General features: G+C 43.3%; 1 protein-coding gene and 1 pseudogene across 1 annotated transcript in view; both read left to right on the top strand.

Annotated features, from left to right (window-relative positions):
• LOC149975264 (uncharacterized) overlaps window positions 1-23485 on the top strand; it is a 180790-nt gene that overhangs the window by 29343 nt on the left and 127962 nt on the right. The gene's annotated exons all lie outside the window — the stretch shown is intronic.
• On the top strand, window positions 22213-23165 carry LOC149975265 (uncharacterized; annotated as a pseudogene).

Below are 23485 nucleotides of genomic sequence, written 5' to 3'. Positions count from 1 at the left end.
GCAATAAATGTCTATTAAAGCCCTCTAATAAAATGCAAGCAGGTCTTCAAGGAGAATAGCAAACGGGGCCGTCATAATTGCAAACCGAAGCTAAGCTCCAAAAAAAAAAAAAACACAAAGGCATGACTACAGTACCTTATAAGGTAATAATGGAATGGCTTTGGCAAGCATTTTCCACTGGCGGCTGCAGCTGCCAGACGGTCTTTGTGCAAAGTAGAAAAAGGTCACAGTGGTTACAGCAATCATAGAAATAGAATGAATAGAAACGGCATCTCCATTCAAGTCAATGATGGGATAATGGGTGAACTGGCAGCCATTTTGTGTGTACCCTTGTCAGGAAGTATAATCAGGAAGTTTACCCTTCAATCTGTGCTGTGATTTGTTGAGTCAACTCAACTGACATTACAAAAAATACATTCCATTGCATGAACCACATCAGTTAATATTATTTTCATGGACATTCTGCATTACCATGGCAATCCAGCATCAGTTGATAGAACATTCCAAAATACCATGGAAATGATTGCTTCACAATACCAGGCAGCAATTGCGAGTGTACCCATGACTTTAGTCAAAATTGACAGGGTTGGAACTTCCAAGCCCGTTCTATTCATTCTATTTCGAGGTCAGCAATCACATACTTCAGAAGCCAAGCTATCTATTAATCTTTAAACGCCCATTTAATGTGCAACTGAACTACAAAGCACTGAGAAAAAATACAGCCATGAAATCATGGAGGCCTAAAGGGATTGTGTGCGCGTCTATATCAGTGGTGTTAAACATACTTGCGAGCCCATCCAAACCAGCCCGCAATAGCAGAATTGTTCAATTGACATTAAAATGAACTAAACCAAATTGAAACTGTAGAAATGTTAATGGACATACATTTAGAGTCTCTTCACTCTGTCCAGATTGATAAATCATTCAGAGTCTCTTTACTCTGTCCAGATTGATAACAGTCATTTATAGTCTCTTCACTCTGTCCAGATTGATAACAGTCATTTATAGTCTCTTTACTCTGTCCAGATTGATAACAGTCATGTATAGTCTCTTCACTCTGTCCAGCTTGATAAGTCATTCAGAGTCTCTTCACTCTGTCCAGCTTGATAACAGTCATTTAGAGTCTCTTTACTCTGTCCAGATTGATAAGTCATTCATAGTCTCTTCACTCTGTCCAGCTTGATAACAGTCATTTATAGTCTCTTTACTCTGTCCAGATTGATAACAGTCATGTATAGTCTCTTCACTCTGTCCAGCTTGATAACAGTTATTGAAATGAAAGCTAGACAGTCAGGGACCATCACAAATTCCAAAAGAGAAGGATTTCTTTGTGAATGCAATTAAGACGGGGAGAAAATATAACACATTTTTGGTGCGGACCTCTGTGAAGACCGAATGCGGCCTGCGGGGCGGACGTTTGACACCCCTGATCAAGATGGTCTAGCCTATTTTCAAAACTAATTAATGGTTAAATGTTGCTCTTTCAAATTTAAAAAGGAGGCCAATACGAGAAAATATCCATGACAATTTTGTGTCACCCAGTCAAGGACCTCCAACCCCAGTGACTGATCAATATAGGCACTATCCTGAATATAGTTTATTATTACTCAACATAATTTTATCCACAACTACAGTGTCAATTTGATCTCTCAGGTGAATACAGGGCTCAGGTATCAATTTTATCTCTCAGGTGAATACAGGGCTCAGGTATCAGTTTGATCTCTCAGGTGAATACAGGGCTCAGGTATCAGTTTGATCTCTCAGGTGAATACAGGGCTCAGGTATCAATTTGATCTCTCTGAATACAGGGCTCAGGTATCAATTTGATCTCTTAGGTGAATACAGGGATCAGGTATCAGTTTAATCTCTCAGGTGAATACAGGGCTCAGGTATCAGTTTGATCTCTCAGGTGAATACAGGGCTCAGGTATCAGTTTGATCTCTCAGGTAAATACAGGGCTCAGGTATCAGTTTGATCTCTAAGGTGAATACAGGGCTCAGGTATCAATCTGATCTCTCGGGTGAAATGTGCTAGGAGGGGCCTTCCTCTTTTGAGGTGTGTGTGTGTGTGTGTGTGTGTGTGTGTGTGTGTGTGTGTGTGTGTGTGTGTGTGTGTGTGTGTGTGTGTGTGTGTGTGTGTGTGTGTGTGTGTGCGTGCGTGCGTGCGTGCGTGCGTGCTTGTGTGTGTGTTTCTCTTGTTCTCAACAAGCCACTGAATTGAAGATTTAGGCTAGGCCACAAAGAAAGAATATCAGAAACGTAATCATGGCCAAGACAAAAAATACAGTGCAGGTGTTTTTGTTCTCCCTCCAAATCAATGGTATCTTTTGTCATGAATAAGACTCTAACACTGAGTCCCGAATAAGACTCTAACACTGAACATAACAGTTTTTTCACTTTCTCACACAGAAGGCGACGACCTCCTACCAGAATACAAATTGACTTTTTCTTTAAGCGCAAGGATGAATCACAGAGAAAAGGAACAGTGCAGTGCCCGGGTATTGATTCAGTTTCTATGGCCACAAATACTTTACAGCATAATACGCCTATGCTTCAAGCCCATTCCTTTTTAAGGCTCCAAATGGCCTTGCCATTATCGACAAATCACTGCTCTCTCTGGTGGAGCGATATGTCAGTGACCAACAGGGAAAAGAGCAGTACCAACATACCAGCCAACCCTCCCAAAAATGTAGTAGTAATAGTTTCCCCCCAGGATTTAGGCTAAAGTCTAGGCGGTATTCTGGTTCTCTTCAGCCACTGATTCTCTTGAAAGATGTCAAAAAATGTATGGGGCTAAAATTGGCCTCTTCCTGAATGTGCTTGATGGGGGATTTGTTTATGACCTTCAGCGAGAGGAGGAAGTCAATGAAGGCTCTCATCCTCACTTCAGCGGCATGGGCAACTTGACAGAGGGGCAGCAGGCCAACTCCCAGGATTTGCTGTTGTCATCATAACTGAAGTGCTGGGCGCTGTTTATCGTTTAATTAAGTGCTGCATACATATTACGAGGCAATAACTGCAAGTAACCTTTTGGTTCCAGTGGGACGAAAACAAAGTGTTTCAAACTATACAAGATAAGAAAGTCGGACGCACCCGAGGAAAGATTGTAAAACCGTTCTGTGAATGTAAGAGGTGTGCTGACATGTCAATGTAAACAATGCTGTTCAACCCATAACACACTTACTTAATTGCACACAATGTCCATACCATCTACAAGGGAAAAGTGGATCAATATAGCCAGTTGGTATGAAGCATATAGCCTACAGTTAAATCTCAGGGCTAATGCCTAGCCTTTTCAATTGGTCTGTTTTTTTTTCACAAAACACTGAGACGGCTGTTTGTCTAAATGTCCCACTATAATCTACTTCCTGGCTCTGAAGATGGGTTTATTTGACCAATCAATAGTACCTGTCAATTAGAACTGATGGGCTCTGAGAGTTATTACATTCTAGTACTGATACATCTTCATGCCCCAGATGGACAGAAGTGGTCTTGGGGAGCCTGACTGTCTTTTCAAATGACTCATTCAGTAGTTTAGAGATGGAGAGCAAGGTACACACTGACATACAATGTCATGCAATGCCTGCTAATAGATTCATAGAGAAGGCTTGATACATACATACGAGAGAGTCTGAAAGGGTGGCTGTGAGGGTGTCAACGAGGTGCAGCTCCTGTCCTGCATCCTAAGATACAGGTTCATCTTCGGAGTGCTTACCTGCATACCTGCAAAAGCACACACCAGGCAATAATATTAACAAAAATACAAAATCATTTTCGCTCTTTGAAAGATAAAAACTCTTTCAAATGGAATTAATCTGAATGACAGACAGAAAATGTCTAGCCAGTGCCTTTTCTCCTTTTATCTTCCTCTCATTCTTCCTCTTACTCCTTTGAGGGTCAATTTCCAGGCTGCTGAATAATCCCTAGCTATATGCATTTATTTTGCTACTGTAGCATGTCTGAGTTCCTGCCAAACATAGGCCCACGTAAAGGCAAAGGAATAGCGAGAGTAATTTCAGGAGGCCAGTGACTGGTTGCACCTTCATTCGATTAGCCCATTCATCCTACCAACTGTTACCTGATGGCAGAGAGTGTGGGGTAATGTGTCTATAAGACTATGCATGACAGTGCAGAACAAAGCACAATGCAATCACAAAGCTGAACTTTTAGCACCACTTCGGTGGATTTTTTTATGATGGCATGAGAGGCATTTTGATATGCCTAGTAGGTAGTAACTAGTCTGTCCTCCTGACTTCAGAGTCTGGAATGGCTCTTTGATGTTGTCAGCACAATGCATCTATAATGAAGGGGGCTGTGCTTTTACTTGTTGGCTGTCCTCTGTGTCTTTCTTACTAAAACATCCACAAGCACAGCCACACACAGCCCCGAGCGCTGTCCCCTTCCATTACAACAGTTGTGACAAGATGGAGTACAGTTACACCCGGAAGTGACTTTTTGTATCAGATTAGGTGAGCATTTTAACTAACCCTAACCCTTTTCCCAACCCCAGCCTAATTCTCCTAACTAGCCACATTAATTATCCTAACCTGCTTGGTAGGTTCTCCTAACCTGCTTCGTACGTTCTCCTAACCTGCTTGGTTAGTTCTGCTAAACTGCTTGGTAGGTTCTCCTAACCTGCTACGTACGTTCTCCTAACCTGCTTGGTTAGTTCTGCTAAACTGCTTGGTAGGTTCTCCTAGCCTGCTACGAAAAGTCACTTCCGGTCAAAGCTGTACCACCTGTACAACAATTACGACGGTTGGATTTTCAAATACAAACAATGAGAGGTCTCAACTCCCGAGCTGTAGAACCTTTTGAGGATCTGAGGATCCATGCAAAATCGTTTCAGTCTCCTGAGGCGGAATAGGTTGTCTTGCCCTCTTCACGACTGTCTTGGTGTGCTTGGACCATGTTAGTTTGTTGGTGATATGGACGCCAAGTGATGTGGCTCTTGAAGCTCTCAACCTGCTCCACTACAGCCCCGTCGATGAGAATGGGTGCGTGCTCAGTCCTCCTATTCCTGTAGTCCACAATCATTTCCTTTGTCTTGATCACGTTGAGGGAGAGGTTGTTGTCCTTGCACTACAGGGTCAGGTCTCTGACCTCCTCTCTATAGGCTGTCTCGTTGTTGTCGGTGATCAGGCCTACCACTGTTGTGTCATCGGCTAATTGAATGGTAGTGTTGGAGTCGTGCCTGGCCATGCAGTCATAAGTGAACAGGGAGTACAGGAGGGGACTGAGCACGCACCCCTGAGGGCCCCCCAAGTTGAGGATCAGCATGGCGGATGTGTTGTTACCTACCCTTACTACCTAGGAGCGGCCCGTCAGGATGTCCAGGATCCAGTTGCAGAGGGAGGTGTTTAGTCCCAGGGTCCGTAGCTTAGTGATGATCTTTGAGGTCACTATGGTTTTAAACACTGAGCTGTAGTCAATGAATAGCATTCTCACATAGGTGTTCCTTTTGTCCAGGTGGGAAAGGGCAGTGGGGAGTGCAATAGAGATTGCATCATCTGTGGATCTGTTGGGGCACTATGCAAATTGGAATGGGTCTAGGGTTTCTGGGATAATGGTGTTGTGAGCCATGACCAGCCTTTCAAAGCATTTCATGGCTACAGACGTGAGTGCTACGGGTCGGTAGTCATTTAGGCAGGTTACCTTGGTGTTCTTGGGCACAGGGACTATGGTGGTCTTCTTGAAACATATTGGTATTACAGACTCAGTCAGGGACAGGTTGAAAATGTCAGTGAAGACACTTGCCAGTTGGTCAGCGCATGCTAGGGGTACACGTCCTGGTAATCCGTCTGGCCCTGCGGCCTTGTGAATGTTGACCTGTTTAAATATCTTACTCACATTGGCTGCAGAGAGTGTGATCACACAGTTGTCCGGAACACGCACCCTTGTAGGGCCCCAGTGTTGAGGGTCAGCGAAGTGGAGATGTTGTTTCCTACCTTCACCACCCTGGGGCAGCCTGTCAGGAAGTCCAGGACCCAATTTGCCCAGGGTGAGGTTGAGGCCCAGGACCTCAAGCTTAATGATGAGCTTGGAGGGCACTATGGTGTTGAATGCTGAGCTGTAGTCAATGAGCAGCATTCTTACATAGGTATTCCTTTTGTCCAGATGGGACAGGGCAGTGTGCAGTGTGATGGCGATTGCGTCGTCTGTGGACCTGTTGGGGTGGTATGCAAACTGCAGTGGGTCTAGGGTGGCCGGTAAGGTGGTGGTGATATGATCCTTGACTAGTCTCCCAAAGGACTTCATGATGACAGAAGTGAGCGCTACGTGGCTGTAGTCATTTAGTTCAATTATCTTTGCCATCTTGGGTACAGGAACAATGGAAGCCATCTTGAAGCATGTGGGGACAACAGACTGGGATAGGGAGTGATTGAATATGTCTGTTAACCCACCAGCCAGCTGGTCTGCGCATGCTCTGAGGATGCAGCTAGGGATACCATCTGGGCCAGCAGCCTTGTGAGGGTTAACTTGTTTAAATGTTTTACTCACATCAGCCACGGAGCAGGAGAAGGGGCACAGTCCTTAGCGCACCAATAGTTGTGTTTACAATTAAACATTTTTTTTAAATTGGCCTATACCTGTTGTTCGCGTCCCCTAATTTTTGCCACAGGCTATGAGCCGGCATGTGACAATAAGCACAACCGGTCACCTGTGCAAGTTTGCACCTGTTATTTTCAAAGGGATGTAAGACAAACAAAACCGTATATTTTCTACAAGTTATTATCACACTTTTTAATCAGTTTGTCATTGGAGCGTAATCTATTCCTTATTGAAAATGATGTGCACATATTGTTAATTATCCCAGTGCCAGATTATGCTATCATTCCTCAATTCTCTACTTTTCCAGAAAAGGTGAAAAATCAATAGTCATGTGCCTCACGTCATGCAGTAGCCGACTAGGCGCCCATCTAAGAGCCTAAAGAGGACTTATCAGGCAGGTTAACTGACAAAGCTGGTTTTCCACCTAAAGCTGGTTAGATAGTCAGAGCCTATTGAATCATTCCAATTTAGGGATCTGACGATTTAAATCTCCTATGTTCTGGGGACTTTCTTCCCCAGTTGGCCCAACTGTTATTAATCTGCAGGCAATTTCTCTAAAATCCCCCTATTTGTTTTTTTATGGCTTGAGAGGGGTTGGTTGCGGCGGAGAGGAAGACTCTAAATGAGATGCTGGGAAGGGAGGCGAGTTCTGTCCCTATCAGCAGCAGTGGTCACGGGCCCTCTCCTTAGCCGAGGATTAAAAAGAGGAAGAGGAAGAGTTTCAAAAGCAAGATGAGCGTCAGCCCGATTTCGGCTGAACTGAGAAATGGCTGCTGGTCAAACAAAATGGTATCACAATGTTTCAAAAAGCAGCTGAGGAGGAATGTGTATAGTCGAAGTAGGGGTGCAGAGGGTGCTGCAACACTTCCTGGTACTAATGATGTGTTTATGTGCACTTTCTGTTTTGATCTTTCAGAAAAATCGTCACACTGAGAACGAAGTGAAGGAAAACAACTACCACCACCAACACCAGAAAGCGAAGGTGGCTTTATCCAGTATGCCTTGATGAATAGCCTGTGTATTTGTCTCCAGCATCTTCATTTCCATCATCTTGTCCTCGTGGTTTGATCTCCAGTTCATTTGCCAGGCAACCTCGATGCCCCCAGCATCATTCACTGTGAGGAAAGCTGCAATTATGACATAATTAAAGTGGAATACCTACAGAATACCTAGAAGAGGAGGCCGGGGACGAGGCCGACTTCTCAGAGGAGCCCAAGAGAGGAAATACAGGAGACAGTATAGAGGAGGAGACAGTTGCAACATGTTCGCCAATTACCCATGGAGCAACACTGCTATTAGTATTGGCGATTAGGCTGTCACTGGGGTCTCCAGGGCCAGCAGGTGTAGATGGAACCTTCCTAATCTAACGTGGTGATGCTATGTTACCTGATAGATGCTGTGTGACGATTAACAAAGTTAATGTAATGGCTGTAACACTGGGCGAAAGGGTCCATTTCAGGGGATATCTTTACATGACACATTTTGATATTCTATTAAACTTTTTCAGCCTGGGACCCAAATGAGAAATTCTGTTTTCCTAGGACCCAAGCTGAGGAACACATGCAACTATATGTAAATATTGGTACATTTCATTGCCTAAAACAATTAACAATGAAATTAAATAGCTATAAATAGCTATTCATGTTTATTTTCCCCCATTAAAAACTCTTACATTCTATCTAGGTTTGGAACTGTTGCTGTTAAAATTCAACTATTTTTCATTCTGAACAAGCACAAACTGATTGATCACATCACACAGATGCATAACAGAACAGACATGCAGACCTTTTGATAGTGCAACCCTAAGTAACAGTAAAGATGAAAAATGATCAGGCCTACAGTACATCTTACTGTAGAAATTATTGTCGAATGAAAGTCTAGGTTGGAGCTGTTGCTGTTAAAATAGAAGCCATAATTTATATTCTGAACTGGAATAAACTAATTGATCCAGGCTGAATCACATCCGACCTTGATTGGGAGTCCTATAAGGCGGAGCACAATTATCCCAGCGTCGTCCAGGTTTGGCCGGGGTAGGCCGTCATTGTAAATAAGAATGTTTTCTTAACTGACTTGCCTAGTTAAATAAAGGTTCAATTTAACTAAATAAAAACATTTTTAAAAACAATCACACTGATGTAGACCAGAAAACACACACAGTCGTTATGAGACGTGTGTGGCTAGTTGAAGTTTTCAACCAGCAGGTCTATTCTGGGCTCTGTTTTTGACAGTACAACACTGAGGTCATGCTCTGCATTGAGACTGTTTCTGTACTTGTTTTTTTATGTAATCCAGAGTTGAGAAGCCTGACTAACATAGGTATGTGGTGCCAAACTGGACCAGAACATCTACTGCTTTCTCAGTTATGTAGGAGACCGCTTCCTGCTGTAGACGAGTCACCTAGAACTGTGTGTTTGCCTCAAAAAGTATCTCGCTTCAATCAGTTTATTCCAGTTCAGAATAAAAATGATGACTTGTATTTTAACAGCAAGAGTTCCAACCTAGACTTGTTTTCAACAATAAGTTTTACAGTAAGATGTACATTAGGCCTGAATCTTTCATCTTCATCTGTACTGTTACTTAGGGTTGCACTATCAGTAGCTAGCTAGCTTGCTTTGGCGAATGTTAGCTATTAGCTGTGTACAAGACCAGGGGATTGTTTGAAAGAGAAACTCACTTGTGCTACTATGAGAGTTAGTTAGTACTCCCTTATTCCTGCTTAGAAAAAGACAACAATGCCTTGCTGGCTGACTTACTTTTCCACTGTGGAAACACGGTTTCCTGAAGGATTCTGCCCTGTTCTAAAAGAATTCCCTGGGTATACCGTCATGCTGTGGATGTTTGGTCAGGACGTGTCATTATATGAATTTGTTCATTTTGATTGACTCATTACTAAGCACTTCCCAGCACAAAACACATTGAGGGAGCTCCTCGTTATTTCTCAAAGTGTGTATGAAAGAGACAGAAACTCATTGGTGTATTGGCTTTTCATGACGATTGAGCTCAGTCAGAACTTGTTGCTAGCATGAGTCCATTTGGTGACATCGGCGAGTGATGGCGAGTGAGAATGACAAGTCAGTGGCTGACAGCGCATCATCTTCTGCTGAACGAGAGCGCTGCAGTGTGTGTCGCAGAAAAAAAGATCTGGTAAACCGCAATGCACATGGGCATCTCCCTCTCCCACTCTGCCAAACTGAGCAGAGCCCGCTGCTACGCAGATAGCGCACAGACCAGAGACCGCAGTTGCACTTGGCCAAATCAATTCCAGTAATTCATTAAATAATGATACATTTACTCTGACACATCGCGACCAACCATTAACAGGTCCAAAACCCACTTTGGGGTACGACCCATACTTTAAGAAAGGCTGTTCTAGAGAATACAGACCATTTCCAATTAGTATTTTGAGTTTTGTGGATTTGCACCATATCCTGAAAAATATGGGATTACAACGAATATATATATATATATTATTTAACCTTTATTTAACTATTCAAATCAGATGATAACAAATTCTTATTTACAGTGCCTTAGACCACTGTGCCACTCGGGAGACCCATGGGCAATTCCTATGGCTAGATATGGATGACATGGGTCCCATTATGCCTGCCGAAAACCAAACAATGCATTCCACAGAAAGAACCTCACACCAACGGTCAAGCATGGTGGTGGTAGTGTGATGGTTGGGGATGCTTTGCTACCTCAGGACCTGGATGATTTGACTTAATAGAATGAAGCATTAATTCTGCTCTGTATCAGAGAATTCCACAGGAGAATGTCAGGCCATCTGTCTGTGAGCTTAAGCTGAAAGGCAGCTGGGTCATGCAGCAAGAGAATAATCCAAAACAAACAATCAAGTCTACATGAAAATGGCTGAAAAGCTAAACATTTGAAGTTTTGGAATGGCCTAGTCAAAGTACAGACCTAATCCCAGTTGAGATGTTGTGGCAGGACTTGAAACGAGCAGTTCAAGCTTGAAAACACACAAATGTGACTGAGTTACAGCAGTTCTGCATGGAAGAGTAAGCCAAAATTCCTCCACAGCGACGTGAGAGACTGATCGACAACTACAGGAAGCGTTTGGTTGGAGTCATGGCAGCTTAAGGTGGCACAATCAATTATTGAGTGTAAGGGGGCAATTATTTTTCACACATGGGCAATGGGTGTTGCATAACTTTGTTTATGAAATCAATGAAATAGGTATGTAATTGTTGTGTTATTGGTTCACCCAGGTTCTGTTTATCTAATATTAGACTTTGGTTGAACATCTGATAACATTCAGTATCATAAATATGCAAAAGTAGAGAACATTAGAAAATACTTTTTCACAGCACTGTATGCTTCTCTTGGCTGAGGTCCGTATCCAGATCGTGACATGCGTTTTGATATGCTGAAAATAAGGACAATTTTTCTGAAGCATTTCAGAGTTTTGTCAAATATAATTTGTCAAATATGAAATCCATATTTTTCTTTCATGCACAAATCATTATTTGATTCCCTCCGGATATCAATCATGGTATGGCCGGATATTGACTCATTAGATATGCTGAGATAGGCCTGTTGAACATCTTATTTTCTCTATATGAGGACAAATACCGACAGTAGACCTACACAGTATATTTTCTCAGCACATACAATGCATATCAATATTGTGATGTGCTTTTTGATATGCTAAATAAGGACAATTGCTGATGCTTATTTCAGTTTTGAGGACATGTTCAATAATTTGACAAATATTAAATTCATATAATTCTTTCTCAATTTAGCTAAACTTTTTGTATTCCATCTGCATAAAGGCACACACAAGCCACAAGCTAAAAGCACTTTAACTGGTAGCCTAGTTAGCTGGTAGCCTAGCAAAAATAATCACAGCTTCTCTGCTGTGGAGTTACAACTTTCATTTTTGAATTTGCTGCCACAAATGAGTTTGTAAACGATGTGTGTGGTTGAACTGACAACTCCAGAAACAAAGAAGTGAGAAGCTGTGTAGAAAATACTTCAAAGATGTTAACACTAAAGTGAGTAGACAATTTGAGATGTTTTATTTATCTTAGTAACTAGAATAAAGAACGTTTGGCTGGTAGCCAGTAGGGCTAGCTAGCTAGCGAGGCCTGATAAGGGGGTACAAGGTAGCCTAGTTAGCTGGTAGCCTAGTTAGCTAACAAATAACAACACTCCCATTCAAGCCACAAGGTGACATCTATAATAATATTTTGAAGATAAATACTCAACGCAGAGGATGAGAAGACAAAACATTTGAGTACTAATGGTCAATAGGGAATTGTAAACAGGAGTTTTCACTTCAACATCTGTTTAGAATCTGTGGAGTGTCACTCCTGAACTCAGAGCTATGTGTGCTACGTGTGCTACAGTCTGTACATTTAGTCGGGAGCAGGATACTTTTGGCCATTTGTGCTGCAAGGACTTCTGACTGGTCAACCCCAGGCTAGTGTGGGGGGTTATAAATGGCATCATGTTCCTTTGTTCTGTGGAGAAAAGCTGAGGACAGGGGAGACTGAACATCTACATCCCAGTATAACATCTATGATTTGTCCTTCTCAAATAAACCTATTTTTCTCCCCCTGGTTTGCTTTGGAGTTTGTGTTATTGAAGAATAACATCAATTGCTAACACATCTAACATTTTAAAATGTTTTGCCACATTTTGTATTACTGGTTAATATAAGATAACTAAATTACTAACTTAACTAGCTAATTGGAAACTTGGCTAGCTAGCTTGTTCCAGTTAGTTTTCTCATCAGGATTGAAGCAGGTAGAGTAGGTACATTTTGGTATGGTTATGTGAAATGGCAATATTGTTGTGATTTGAGATCTTCACCGAGTGTGCGCTAATGCTCAATCACCTCAGCAGCTAACCTTAACCTGGCTAGCACTGTGACTCTTACTAACTAATAACTCACTGTACAGCTGATGCGGGTGGAAGGACATCAACAAACCTTATTTCCATGACGTTTATTGTACACAAACAACACACACTTTTATGGACTGACTAGCTCCAGCACGGAACAATCTGTGTTCTATGCCGGGGCCATACTGCTCGGATAATTTCATTATACCAAAATGTTTTCATTAATTGAATTCACTTAGTCTATTTTATGAGAATTTGTAAGATTCTTATTTGCATAAAATAGACAGAGACCAGTCTTATCAAAAATAGATAATAGTATTTATTCTCGGAGCGCCATGTAACCACGAACAACAGTTTATATACAAAATATGACGTCACAGGTCATAAAATATTCTTTCTCCAAACAGTTCAAAAGTTCATTCGAGATAACTTCAGAAGGTTTTTCATCCATCACGCTTCAGCAGACAGTTCTAGCTAATGGAAAACCTAAGAAAACACACAGTCTTATCTGAACATTCCAGTGCTGAGTTGAGTCGGTTCAACCATAGGTTAATTACCCTTTCTGCTTACTTAACAAAAAAAACACTTCCAATCTCCTCCAACCTGGCTGGAATGGTATTTATTTTATTTAATTACCCCCTGTTTCAGGCTCCACAATCCCTCACTTATGAATTCATGTTGTTAATCAGATATAATAAAACAGAGCATAAGTTTACTTAGTTACAGTTCTATTTGAAATGGGGATATTGTTTAGTCATTTATTCATAAAATTCCTAACACATACGTAAAGTCAACTGTCCCAAAAATACAGTTACACAGAACAGGAATGTAATGCTGACTGGTGATTGGCCAACACTATTGCCAATCACCTAACAAGGTAGACTATAAAATGTGTATATCTGCATCCACAATTGGTAGTAGTAGTAGTAGTAGTGGTGGTGATGGGGGTGGCGGTGGCAGCGTTGGGGTAGTAGTGGTGGTGGGGGTAGTAGTAGCAGTAGTAGTGGTGGTGATGGGGGCGGCAGTGGCAGCATTGGGGTAGTAGTGGTGGTGGGGGTAGTAGTGGTGGTGGGGGTAGTAGTCGTAGTAGTAGTGGTGGTGATGGGGGCGGCAGTGGCAGCATTGGGGTAGTAGTGGTGGTGGGGGTAGTAGTAGCAGTAATAGTAGTTGATGGGGCTTTCTGCACAATACACACTGAGAGGTATTGAAAACGCTCTACTTTATGTGTGATTGAGGGAGTGGGCCAAGGTCAATTTCTCAATCTAGATATTCATTGGAACATGCTATATAGAGCCTGTTGCCCTAAGCACCAGTCGGCACGTCGGGGATGAGACAGACATAGTAAAGTAATTGATCTATTCCTTAATTCCATTCTTTTAATTTTAGGTTTGTGGGTATTGTGTGTATTGATGTGAATTGTTAGCTATTACTGCACTGTTGGAGCTAGAAACACAAGCATTTCGCTACACCCGCAATAACAGCTGCTAAACATATGTATGTGACCAATAACATTTGATTTGATTTTGACAACTGTCTGTACCCTGTTACTCACCTCTCTCTTACAAATTGGACTATGTGGACATGCAATACAGATAAGAAATAGGAGATATATAGCATTTAGTTTGTATTGTCTACACTATCTCCAAGGTACAGTTGGTGGTAACATCAAGCAGTGTTCTAGACCAGGGCCACTTGTATATTTTAATCCTACTAATCAAGGTTAGGATAGACCATATAGGAAAAACTGATCCTAGATCAACACTTAGAGGCTACCTCTCTCCAGAGAATTTATGAAATAACTCCATAGCTGTTCTTTTGAAACTGCCAGTTGGCTGGGGATACTTAATATGGGCACAGAGTCGTGAGGCTCACCCCTGAAAGCCACAACGTATTGATCCCCATGAATAATATAGGACGGCCTTCAGACCAGTTGATGTTGAGAGGGCCAGGCTCCCTCTCAGAGCAAATAACATCCTCACTGATCCGTGACAGGGCTCTGATCGGATATTTAGATGATAAAAATGGGAATTCAATGGATCCTACTTACAAAGATTTGGGGAGCTGGTTTGGTTTCTTTTGGCATATCGCTTTTTTGTTGTTGTTGGCAGATCTGAGTTGTTGTTTCGTATCGATGTTGATCAGTCGCTGCTTTCGTTTGTTCGTTCAATCCTTAGGAATACAGAAAATACTTGCTAAGTTGTTGATAACAGTCTAATGGACTTATATCATTCAGTTATGGTGCTTGAGAGAGTTTAACCTCAAACGGAGGGACACTTTTCCTATTAGGCTGTCATGCTTTCTTGGAGAAGTGCATTAATGGTCTATTTCAGACTCTGTTGAAGCGCATTGACCGTTTTTTCTGTCTTTCACTTCTTCACACTTATGACCTGACAACTGGTATCATCAGCCTTAGCATCACATTGCCTTCTGAAGGTTGCAGCTTCCCTCTCACCTTAAGGTCAATGTCACATGATCTTGAACTTGTGAACACTCACACCCCCAGGGCCACACTGCACACTTGAAAATGCACATGAATACCTTTCCTCTGCTTTCTATATGGCAGCACCGAGAAGTGAGGATGTGCTCCACTCCCTCTACCCCCTATTTCTTTCACCCTCTCCCCTCCCTTCTCTTTCCATCTCTCTTTCCATCTCTCTCTCTCCACCTCCCTTCTCTTTCCATCTTTCTCTCACTCTCTCTCTCTCCATCTCTCTCTCACTCTCTCTCTCCACCTCCCTTCTATCTCCATCTCTCTCTCACTCTCTCTCTCTCCATCTCTCTCTCTCTCCATCTCTCTCTCTCCCCTCTCTCTCTCTCTCTCCCCACCTCCCTTCTCTTTCCATCTTTCTCTCACTCTCTCTCTCTCCATCTCTCTCTCACTCTCTCTCTCCACCTCCCTTCTCTCTCCATCTCTCTCTCACTCCATCTCTCTCTCTCCTCTCTCTCTCTCTCTCTCTCTCTCTCCACCTCCCTTCTCTTTCTATCTCTCTCTCACTCTCTCTCTCTCCACCTCCCTTCTCTCTCCATCTCTCTCTCACTCTCTCTCTCTCCATCTCTCTCCCTCTCCCCTCTCTCTCTCTTTCCATCTCTCTCTCTCCACCTCCCTTCTCTTTCTAGCTCTCTCTCTCTCTCCCTCCCTTCTCTTTCCATCTCTCTCTCTCTGCTCCCTTCTCTTTCCATCTCTCTCTCTCCCTCCCTTCTCTTTCCATCTCTCTCTCTCTTTCTCCCCTCCCTTCTCTTTCCATCTCTCTCTCTCCCTCCTTTCTCTTTCCATCTCTCTCTCTCTCTCTCCCCTCCCTTCTCTTTCCATCTTTCTCTCTCCTCTCCCTTCTCTCTCCATCCCTATTATATCCACACACACAAGATCCCCATAGTGACAAATCCGCTGGTATAGCATTGCAAATGCAATTGGCTCTCAACTGAGCAAAACCTGCATGCTTCTCATTCACCTGACAGATGCCGGAGTTTGAGCACGCAACACTCAAATAAAAAGAGGCAGGCGTTTATAAAGCTTATATATTTCAAAGCAAATCTCCCTAACTAAAAATGATACATGGCGCCAATCATGCCAAGGCAGATGGGGATACAGAGGGGGAGGAGGGAAACAGAAAAACGCTTTTTATAACAAGAAGTTGAGGCATCACATCTGGGACTCTTCTCTGAGGGCAGGAGGGCTGGGTTCCCGCCTCTCCGGCTTTCCCGACACCTTGCCTTAGTTAATTGCTCCGGTTGCAGGCCGGATCTGATTTGTATTCCGCCTTGGTATCGGGAACAGATGGTGTTTAAGTAAAATATTATTAACACCTCGGCGCATTCTGAGATGCCGCGCCTGGGCCCAGAAGAAGCAGGTGAAACACTGATTTCCATGATTGAATCAAAGCACTTACACAAATTGGGATGAGCTTCCAACAATTTCAGTCCGCTGTTTTTTCTCTCCCCACATTGTTTGTGTGTGTGTGTGTGTGTGTGTGTGTGTGTGTGTGTGTGTGTGTGTGTGTGTGTGTGTGTGTGTGTGTGTGTGTGTGTGTGTGTGTGTGTGTGTGTGTGTGTGTGTGTGTGTGTGCGTGCGTGCGTGCGTGCGTGCGTGTGTGTGTGCGTGCGTGCGTGCGTGCGTGTGTTTTAAGGATTTGGCTGTGAGATATGGCTGGCCTGGCCCGCCACTGCTGGTCACGGCTGGTGATGGTTGGAGTCAGCCTCCATGGTGGGCCCACCTGTATTCACGTTTGGAAAATGATTAATTAATTTGCTTGAAGAAACAACCTGTCATTCATCAAAACTTTGTGAATGTCTGGTTTTTCCCTCTTCACAATACAGAAAGACTGCATTTAATCAGTGGACAACACTCATTTTTATTACAACACACCTGTCATGGCGTCGAGGAACATGGGTGACGTTTTGACATTCTCCCAACCAATTGTGCAATTTTGTATATATTTTTTTGTGTTTTGTGTAACTTCTTTTTAAAATTATTTTGTACATAATGTTGCTGCTACCGTCTCTTATGACAGAAAATAACTTCTGGACTTCAGAAAAGCAATTACTCACCACGGACTGGAAGAAACCTTTTCCTTTAACGAGTCCGACGAGAAGGATAGAGCTGGCGGGATTTTCCATGCATCGGTAGAACAGAGACGCTACCTCTGGTGAGATGAGGGGTGGGGGTGTGTGTCTTTTTGTCAATTACAGCTGGTGCTCGATGTCTAATATTAAAGAAGTCTCGAGGTATAGCTCGCCTGAGGTAGAGTACCTTATGACGAGCTGTCGACCACAATATCTACCAAGAGAGTTCTCATCTGTATTATTCGTACCCGTCTATTTACCACCACAAAGCAAAGCTGGCACTAAGACCGCTCTCAACCAAATATATAAGGCCATAAGCAAAGAAGAAAATGCTCACCCAGAAGCGGCGCTCCTAGTGGCCGGGGACTTTAATGCAGGAAAACTTAAATCAGTTTTACCAGATTGGATTACAGGCAACATCCGCATCAAGCTAAAGGCTAGAGCAGCCGCTTTCAAGGAGCGGGAGACTAATCCGGACGCTTATAAGAAATCCCGATATGCCCTCAGACGAACCATCAAACAAGCAAAGTGTCAATACAGGATTAATATTGAATCCTACTACAACGGCTCTGACGCTCATCGGAGGTGGCAGGGCTTGAAAACTATTACGGACTACAAAGGGAAACACAGCCACGAGCTGCCCAGTGACACGGGCCTACCAGACAAGCTAAATGCCTTGTATCCTCACTTCGAGGCAAGCAACACTGAAGCATGCACGAGAGCACCAGCTGTTCTGGATGACTGTGTGATAACGCACTCGGTAGCCGATGTGAACAAAACCTTTAAACAGGTCAACGTTCACAAAGCCGTTCGGCCAGACGGATTACCAGGACATGTACTCAAAGCATGCGCGGACCAACTGTCAAGTGTCTACACGGACATTTTCAACCTCTCCCTGACTGAGTCTGTAATACCTACATGTTTCAAGCAGACCACCATAGTTCCTGTGCTCAAGGAAGCAAAGGTAACCTGCCTAAATGATTACTGCCCCGTAGCACTCACATCAGTTTCCATGAAGTGCTTTGAAAGGCTGGTCATGGCTCACATCAACAGCATCCTCCCGGACACCCTAGACCCACACCAATTCGCATACCACCCCAACAGATCCACAGATGACGCAATCTCAGTCGCACTCCACACCACACCTCCCTTTCTCACCTGGACAAAAGGAACACCTATGTGAGAATGCTGTTCATCGACTACAGCTCAGCGTTCAACACCATAGTGCACACAAAGCTCATCACAAAGCTAAGGGCTCTGGGACTAAACACGTCCCTCTGCAACTGGATCCTGGACTTCTTGACGGGCCGCCCTCAGATGGTAAGAGTAGGCAACAACACGTCTGCCACGCAGATCCTTAACAATGGAGCCCCTCAGGGGTGTCCCCTCCTGTATTCCCCGTTCACCCACGACTGCATGGCCAAACACGATGCCAACACCATCTTTAAGTTTGCTGACGACACAACAGTGGTAGGCCTGATCACTGACAATGATCAGACGGCCTATAGGGAGGAGGTCAGAGAACTGGCAGTGTTGTGCCAGGACAACAACCTCTTCCTCAATGTGAGCAAGACAAAGGAGCTGATTGTGGACTCCAGGAAAAGACGGGCCGAACAGGCCCCCATTAACATCGACGGCGTTGTAGTGGAGAGGGTCAAGAGATTCAAGTTCCTTGGTGTCCACATCACCAATGAACTATCATGGTCCAAACATAGCAAGACAGTCGTGAAGAGGGCATGACAAAAGATTTTCCCCCTCAGGAGACTGAAAAGATTTGGCATGGGCCCCCAGATTCTCAAAAGGTTCTACAGCTGCACCATCGAGAGCATCATGACCGGTTGCATCACCGCCTGGTATGGCAACTGCTCGGCATCTGTAAGGCGCTACATAGGGTAGTGCGAACGGCCCAGTACATCACTGGGGCCAAGCTTGCATAGTCACTTCGCCCCCACCTACATGTACAGATTACCTCAACTAGCCTGTAGCCCTGCATACTGACTCTGTACTGGTTCCCCCTGTATATAGCCTCGTTATTCTTATTGTGTTACTTAAACTTATATTTTCTTCTTCTTGAACTGGCCTGTTGGTTAAGGGCTTGTAAGTCGGTAAAGTCTACACTGGTATTCGGCGCATGTGGAAAATAAAGTTGGATTTTTGAATGGTTTATTATAGAGGTTTATTATTATTATTATTATTTTTGCTAAAGGTCCTGCATAGGTGTAAACATTCATTTTTTTAAGAGATAGCACTTGTATAGTTTAAGAAAGTAGCAGAAATGTGCAGAAAGTAGTTTTGAATGCATTTTATTGAAGGGAGACAATAACAGTCTTGAACTTTTTTGGCAACATAGTGATATAGTCTTATATACTGTACAATGAGGAGTTCATGGACTTTGCAGATGTATTTCTCACATGTGCAGCACATAGTATTTGTGTTACAGTCTTTCTTTGGGAGGCAGAATTGGCATCTCCTCCTCTTGCCTGCCCCAGCTGCAGCCTCAGGTGGATCAGGACAAGATTCAGCCCTCTGAAAAGCTTTCACAAGCACTGCAGAGGCTACTGTGCGGGGGAGGCACTCCCTTTTTTAATGTGTGAGGTTACAAGTGCCTTTCCCAGCTGCTCCAGGAACTCTTGTTCTGCTTATCAGGCATCCAGGTAGGATGCCTGGATCCTTGTTCCATATCACAAAGGCATTGTTTGAGGACACATCAATGATGGAAGATGACCAGGGGCCAGTGAGCAGTCATGTACCTGCAGCTGTAAGCTCCAATCACCTTGTCCAGGTTGTCCACGCCTACTTGTTGTGGTTGTAGTCCAGGATGATGGCTGGCTTCCTGTCTTCACGATCACTGATCTCAGCCGTTTTGTGCAGTGTTCTCAGGAGGATCACATTCTTGTTCCGCTTTGGGAGGTAAGAAACCAGAGTGGTGGTGGGGTGAAGGCAAACTTTGATGAGAAGGTATCTCCCCTTGTTGCGAGGAGTGCAGGGGGAGCTCAGGCTTGTTCTTTCTAACTGAGTTCAATCAGTAGCACACATAATTTCAATTTCACATTGTTTGTGTGTGTGTGTGTGTGTGTGTGTGTGTTTTGTGGTGTGTAAATGATTTTATATCTGCAGGGGGAGCTCAGGCTTGTTCTTTCTAACTGAGTTCAATCAGTAGCACACATAATTTCAATTTCACATTGTTTGTGTGTGTGTGTGTGTGTGTGTGTGTGTGTGTGTGTGTGTGTGTTTTTGTGGTGTGTAAATTATTTTAGAACTGCAGGGTCAAAAATGACCCTAAGACAACCTTTGTACCCTGGTGGTGTACAGCTTTCATGGAAATATGAACAACAGCGATGTTTAACTTTTTCTAATGTTGGGGTTACTCTAGGAAAAGTAATCAAAAGTCAAGTTGAAAAAATATAATTTTGGTGGTTTTCTCTGCCGAAAAACATAGTGGCAGATCATTTTTGACCCTAAAGACAACACAAGGGTTAAGAGTGGCTAACACTCGATAGCATCCACAACAAAGACTTCTATGAAAATATATACATTTTTTAAATTGTCATATAAATATATGCCTTTCAATAGGAGTTACAATAACAGGCCTCAATATACAAAAAAATATTAGAATAAGCTACTGTACACTGTTTTCTTTAAACAAGAATGAAATTAAAGTTTTATTCAACAAGGAAAAGAAAAAATAACTCATCTGTAAAGACATTTGAAGTAAGCCCTGCATTTTGGAGGATGCACACTCAACAATGCTGGAATACGCTTTGAAACACTTTGAAATATATATGACAGCCTATCTAAGAGAAGCTGTAAAGGCACTTTGCTGCCGGTGGTAGAGGAGGTGTTGGAGAGAGGGATGAGAGAAGTCAACTCAAAGGCACTAGAGGAGGGTGTGACTAGAGTCGCAAAGGGTTGGAATTTTTTCCGGAAATATTCCATGGGAAGTTAAGCCTGGAAATGTGGGGAATTATTATTATTATTTTTTTTTTTGTGGGATACACATAAGGCAATTCTAGGTCTTGTGACATATTTTGGTTAAACTATACCCAATTCAATGGAATTGCAACCCTCTGCATGCACAGTGCATCCTTCCATCACATGTGCAGTGCACTCTTCCATCACATGTACAGCTGAGTCTCAAGATCTTGCACACTAATGAGACACTATTGAGCCCACACTACTACACTGTCTGAGCCGAGGACTAGATGCTTTCTGGTAAGTTTTGATTACAATACTGGGTGGGGTGAATATATTTTATATGACATACATGATTTGTTAGTAAAGAGTAGCCTAGAGCAAAGTGTGTTTAAAGAATTTCTAACTTGTTAACAATTTCTGCTAGTTAGTTTTTGCTACCATGTGGCTTTTAGCTTGCTTGAGCCTGCTAACTGAGGAGTGTTAATTCTCCTGTTTCCATACATGTTTCATTTTTAAAACATGTATCTTACAAAGGAGTTGTTTAACTGCTTAACTATTTATCTGTACATGGAATTGTATTTTTTTTTTTTTTTTTTTCCTAATCTTTACAGGAAAATGCCACGGGCACTGTCTGATGTGAGGAGACATTTCACTGCAGCTAACGTGGAATGAAAAGTTGTGTACATTTGCACATACTGTGCCAAATCATATGTGAAGAATGCAACACAGATGCACAATCATCTGGCCAAGTGCATAAAGTTCCCTCAGCGCTCACAACAAGCAAACTCTGACAAAAGTGTCCCTCTACTTCTATTTGAGGTGAACATGATGAATCAGACACCTTGTCGACAGCAACAGCTCATGGTCCTCCTGGAATCAGAAGTATTTTTGACTCAATGGAGGAATGTAGTCAGAGAAATGCTGATGAATGTCTTGCTCATGCTGTGTATGCAACTGGTTCACCTCTGATGCTCACAGGGAATGTGTATTGGAAGAGATTTCTGAATGTTCTTCACCCAGCATACACCCCTTCAACCAGACATTTATCTACTAATTTCTGGATGCGGAGTTCAAGTGAAGGTCAAGCAAATCATAGAGAAAGCAGATTGTATTGCAATCATCTCTGATGGGTGGTTGAATGTTCGTGGGAAAGGAATAATTAACTACATCATCTCCACCCCTCAACCAGTATTCTACAAGAGCACAGACACAAGGGACAACAGACACACCGGTCTCTACAAACGCAGATGAGCTAAAGGCTGTCATCAATGACCTTGGACCACATAAGATATTTCCACTGGTGACAGACAATGCTGCGAACATGAAGGCTGCTTGGTCTAAAGTGGAAGAGTCCTACCCTCACATCACACCCATTGGCTGTGCTACTCATGCGTTGAATCTGCTCCTCAGGGACATCATGGCACTAAAAACAATGGATACACTCTACAAGAGAGCCAATGAAATTGTTAGGTATGTGAAGGATCATCAAATCATAGCAGCAATCTACCTCACCAAGCAAAGTAAGAGGAATAAGAGCACCACATTGAAGCTGCCCAGCAACACCCATTGGGGTGGTGGTGTCATCATGTTTGACAGTCTCCTGGAGGGGAAAGAGTCTCTCCAAGAAATTGCCATACCACAGTCTGCCGATATTGACAGCCCCATCAAGAGGATCCTCCTAGATGATGTATTTTGGGAGAGAGTGGTAAGCAGCCTGAAACTCCTAAAACCTATAGCAGTTGCCATTGCACGGATTGAGGGAGACGATGCCATCCCGTCTGATGTTCAGACTCTGCTTGCAGATGTAAGGGAAGAAATCCGTACAGCCCTTCCCACTTTACTGTTGCTCCAAGCAGAGAAAACTACAGTTCTGAAATACATCAAAAAGTGTGAAGGCTTCTGCCTGAAGCTCATACACGCCGCAGCGTACATGTTGGACCCCAAGTATGCTGTCAAGAGCATCCTGTCTGATGCAGAGATCAACAAGGCTTATGGTGTCATCACTACCGTGTCTCACCACCTTGGCCTGGAGGAGGGCAAGGTTCTTGGCAGTCTGGTCGAAATACACTTCCATGCAAGGGCTTTGGGATGGAGATGCAATATGGCAGTCGTGTCAACATATCTCATCAGCCACTTGGTGGAAGAGACTTTGTGGATCTGAGGCTGTTTCCCCTGTTGCCTCCATCATCCTCCAAATCTCACCAACATTAGTCGCCTCAGAGAGCAACTGGTCCTTGTTTGGGAACACACACGCCAAAGCACGCAACAGGATGACCAATACAAGGGTTGAAAAATTGGTGGCCATCTGGGCAAAATTGAGGCTTTTTGAGCCTAACAACAAGCCATCCTCAACAAGGTTGGAAGGTGACAGTGAAGATGAGGCCTCAGAGTCTGATGTTCAAGAGGTGGACATTGAGGAGGTCCAGGGCGAAGACATGGAAGCCTGAGAGGAAGACAACCAAAGCTTTAGTTTCTAGACTATCATTTTACAGATGTATGTAGAAAACGTTTTTGGGCGATGCGATGGATCATTGGGGATCATTCAATATTCCCTTTCTTTAGTTGTTCAGTGAAATCATCCCATGTGAAGAGTG

This window comes from Oncorhynchus mykiss, chromosome 19 (assembly GCF_057628025.1).
Source record: "Oncorhynchus mykiss isolate SJ-2025 chromosome 19, ASM5762802v1, whole genome shotgun sequence".
Lineage (NCBI taxonomy): Eukaryota > Metazoa > Chordata > Actinopteri > Salmoniformes > Salmonidae > Oncorhynchus > Oncorhynchus mykiss.
The sequence above is the reverse complement of the archived record's forward strand: the minus strand, read 5'-3'. Positions and strand labels throughout refer to the sequence as shown.